We start from the raw sequence: 5000 nt of genomic DNA, 5'->3' as shown, positions 1-5000 counted from the left end.
GGGGTTCACAAGAGTCTTTTCCAGCACCACAGTTGGAAAGCATCACTTCTTTGGCTTTCAGACTTCTTTATGGTTCAGCTCTCACATTCATATGTGACCACTAGAAAAACCATAGATATCCCTATCCGGAACTTTGTTTGCAAAGTGATGTTTCTGTTTTCTAATACACTATCTAGGTTTGTCATCACTTTTCTTCCAAGGAACAAGCATCTTTTAATATCATGGCTGCAGTAACCATCTGCAGTGATTTTGTAAAATTAAAAAGTTAAAGTTAATATACTTTAAATAAATTTCTTGATTTAATATATAGAAAAAATCTAAAACATAAAGAGATAAGAATTTTGAAGTAGATTTATCATTTGCAATCTATTCACCCACCCATTAACTATAACTTCAGGATATACTGAGGCACTTTCTTTACCAATCATTGACAGAAACGTTGGGAAAGGTGGACCAACATTCATGAACATGACTTAATGCTGTTCTTTAAATGCAAGGTAAATTGGTAGCAAATGTTGCTTTTGCAGGGTCGTGGTTGTCAAAAGAATTACTGAATGTAACTCAGATCCAAGGTGAGAGTGGATAGTATACTCGGCATCAGAACTAGGCTGGCAAGGAAAATGGACGAACTCACAGAAGTCTCTGGTAAAGGTCAATTGATTAGTGATTCGAGTAAATGAAAGACAGTCTAGATGAAGTGATCAAAATCTGCCTTTGCCAACATAATAAAACATAATAGATTAAAGAACCTCAACCAATTTCTAGACTTGAGCCAGTTTAGAAACCCAGAGCCAATTAAATATTGGAAAGGCCCAATATCCTTGCAGAAAGACCAAGTACAGTGTTTCAAATGTGAATGTAAATCTTTTGTGTAGATGTCCCCAGTGTTACCTTTGTCTATGTGGTTCTGAGTTTGGGGAAGGGGAGGAGAGAAAGAGAAAAAGAAGGAAAGGAGAGGGGAAAATGAGAAATATCTTGATCTTTTAGAAATTATTCAACATTGGCTTTGAGCTAACACTATTATCAGTTCAGTTCAGTTCAGTTCAGTCGCTCAGTCGTGTCCGACTCTCCGCGACCCCATGAACCACAGCATGCCAGGCCTCCCTGTCCATCACCAACTCCCGGAGTATGCAGATGTATAATTTCATGACATTCATCTGGCAAAAGTGGGGCTTATTAAGGTTAGATGATCAATGAAACTTTTACCTGAGTACATCTCGTGGTAAGTTATAGGAATACATACAAGATGTGAACAAAAGGACCAAGTAAGATTCTCTAGAGTTCTTTCACCTTATAAATAATAAATTTAAAAAGTACTGTATCCTTGAGGAAAATTCAGAGATTGGTCTCAACTTCAGTGACTTGAAAGGTACAGGGCAATTGCTGTTCTAACTCCATTTAGCTCTAAAGTTAGATTCAAGAAAGATGGATTGAACAAACCTTTCCTGTTAATAATAACTGCACCCCATAAAATGTTGGAAGAACTGCAAATTGACTGAAAGCATTCATAAACTATAGAGAAAATGCCCATTGATGCAGATTGGGTGAAATTGACATTTAATCAATTTTCATCCATAGGAACCCAGCTTGGGTGGTGCACAGAACATAAAGGTCAGTGGAATTTAGAAGTTTTGCTAGGCTGATGCAATAGAAGTCAGAGTTTAGGACTGTGCAAGTATGGAACTTAAGTAGGGGATCATGCAGAAGAATGACTTTAAAGAAGTAACCATGAAGTGTGCATACAAATTTCCCTCATATTCTAGCTGGATAAATAAATTACATGTGGATATATCAAATAGATGGGGAAACAGTGGAAACAGTGGCAGACTATCTTTTTGGGTTCCAAAATCACTGCAGATGGTGACTACAGCCATGAAATTCAAAGACACTTACTCCTTGGAAAGAAAGTTATGACAAAATCAGACAGCATATTAAAAAGCAGAGACATTACTTTGCCAACAAAGATCTGTTTAGTCAAGGCTATGGTTTTTCCAGTAGTCATATATGGATGTGAGAGTTGGACTATAAAGAAAGCTGATTGCCGAAGAATTGATGCTTTTGAACTGTGGTGTTGGAGAAGAGTCTTGAGAGTCCCTTGGACTGCAAGAAGATCCAACCAGTCCTTTCTAAAGGAGATCAATCCTGGGTGTTCATTGGAAGGACTGATGTTGAAGCTGAAACTCCAATACTTTGGCCACCTGATGCGAAGAGCTGACTCATTGGAAAAGACCCTGATGCTGGGAAAGATTGAGGGCAGGAGGAGAAGGGGATGACAGAGGATGAGATGGTTGGATAGCATCACTGACTCAATGGACAAGAGTTTGGGTAATCTCCAGGGGTTAGTGATGGACAGGGAAGCCTGGCGTGCTACAGTCCATGGGGTCACAAAGAGTCAGACACGACTGAGCAACTGAACTGAACTGAGCTGAAGGCAACACTCCCCTCAAACCAATGCAAAACAAAAGCTGGATAAATTATAGGACTAACCAGAGATTTCAGCAGCTTCTCAGTGCTGAGGAAAGAGAAAGTACTGACACTGAGACTTTTTAAACAACGTTGACTTTCCATTGAAAATTCTGATGGCCCAAGTCTTAGGAGGAAGAACCTACTATTTTAAAGCCTAAAGTGAAGCCTCCCAAAGAATTAAGTTAATATGCTAGTAACTTAACTGCCTGCCAAATTAAAACTTAATATTCTTCAGAGGTAAAATAAACTAACAAAAAGTAGAATCCAGTGTCTAAAATGTATCACTTACAATGCAATGGAATGCAAGGACCCATATATCCATGACCCAGATATTAGAAATTGGCAGAGAGGCTATTTAAAATTAATTTCATAACTATTTCTTAAAATGTACAGGGTATGGTAGATTATAATAGGTAAAGAGAGACTAACAAAAATATGGCAACTTTAAAAATAAACAAAAAGGAAAAGATAGAACTGATCATTATAATCTGAAATTAAAAATTAATTGAATGAGCTCAAAAGAATATTGGATGCTCATAAAGTAGTCTCAGTAAACTTGAAGTCAAGTTTTTATTGACTGTAAGAAATTACCCAAATTCAATCAAATTTAAGTACACTGTAATAAAAGATTTAGAAAATTAACAGTCACAATGACATATTGGATAAGAGAAATCAGGTTAATGTATAAAATCTGATCCTGAGGAGATCATGAGAAATAAAGCATAAAAATATTTTTTGCTTTATATTTAAAGAACTTCTGAAAAGTTATCATACTTAGTGAAAACTATCAATCCACCACAGAGCTAAAAATCTCAGGAAATACAAAGGAAACCACATCTAGGTATATCCTGGTCACACTTCTGAAAATAAAACATAAAATGAAAATCATAAGAGAAGTCTGAGTAAAGTAAAATCACATTACATATAGACACAAGCAATGAGAATAGTGGCTGGCACCTCATCATAAGCAAAGGAGGTCAAAGATATGGAGATATATATATATATATATATATATTTAAAATGCTGAAGGGAAGGAAGGAGGAGGAGAAAGGAAGGAAAAAAAGGAAAAAAGAGAGAAAAACAAAAACCCTTGTCCATCTGAAGTTCTATAACCAGCAACAAAATTCTCCAGAAATAAAGGTAAAATATTTCTAGATAAACAAAAGTTTATCAACACTGTGACACATTATAACAAATGCCAAAGAAAGTTCTTCAATCTAAAGAAAAATGACATCAGATACACATCTGGATCACAGAGAGGAGGAAAGAACTTGTCACATGATAAATATTTGAGGCAATCAATATAGAATTCTAGTTTTTATTTCCTTGAGCTCTTTAAAAATAAATATTCAAAACAAAAATAATAACAATGCATATGAAATTTTTCAACTTATGAAAAAGCTGTGCATGTGAAAATAAAGCAAAAGATGGATAAATAGAATTATACATATATTGTATGTAAAGAAGTACAAATAATAATAGTAATTCAAAGTAGACTATTTTAAGATAAGAATGCATATTATAATCATTACTATAACCACCATAACAATATATTAAATACTACAACTAAAAAATTAAGACAGAATAGTAAAAACATTTTGGTGTAAACATAACTTTAATTTTTCATTTTTCATTTTTATTGAACTGTGGTTGATTTGGGGGGCCTTCCCTGATCACTCAGTTGGTAAAGAATACACCTGCAATGCAGGAGACCCCGGTTCAATTCCTGGTTTGGGAAGATCCCCTGGAGAAGAGATTGGCTACCCACTCCAGTATTCTTGGGCCTCCCTTCTGGCTCAGCTGGTAAAGAATCGGCCCACAATGCAAGAGACCTGGGTGTGATCACTGGGTTGGGAAGATGCTCTAGAGGAGGGAAAGGCTACTCACTCCAGTATTCTGGCCTGGAGAATTCCATGGACTGTAGAGTCTATGTGATCACAAAGAGTCAGACACAACTGAGCGACTTTCACTTTCACTTCATGGTAAATTTAATATCATGTTAGTTTCAGGTATATTGAATAGGGTTCTCTGTGCTATACAGTAGATCCTTATTGGTTATCTATTTTATATACAGTAGGTGTTTGCTAATCCAAGACCACCTAATTTATCCCAAAGAAGATGACCAAGATACTTCATATTTGATTGACTAAAATTATTCTAAAACAAAACTGAGAATACTAAATACTAACTAGCAAGATCATGGAGCAACTGGAATAATCAACATCATTAACAGGAATATGAAGTAGTAAAACCACATTGTAACCATTATTCCTTTTATCTATCAAGTTAAACACTCAAGTTTCAACCAGGATCCATTCAGTTAGAAACCATGTCAGAAATATGGATACAAAAACTCTGATACAGAGAAGTGGGTTACAGACCATAGGGCCACAAAGAGCTGGACACGACTGAAGTGATAGCACGCAAGCATGCAAAAGGCATTTAACTATTAAAAGGGCTATAAGAAGTTTCAGAGGGATCCACAAACATCAAATGCAGAAAGCAGCTTATATTAGAGGTTTCCACCGCCACCA

The sequence above is a fragment of the Moschus berezovskii genome, chromosome 12 (assembly GCF_049115385.1).
Source record: "Moschus berezovskii isolate FMDL1 chromosome 12, NW_MosBer_1.0, whole genome shotgun sequence".
Lineage (NCBI taxonomy): Eukaryota > Metazoa > Chordata > Mammalia > Artiodactyla > Moschidae > Moschus > Moschus berezovskii.
This window is presented reverse-complemented; position numbering follows the sequence as displayed.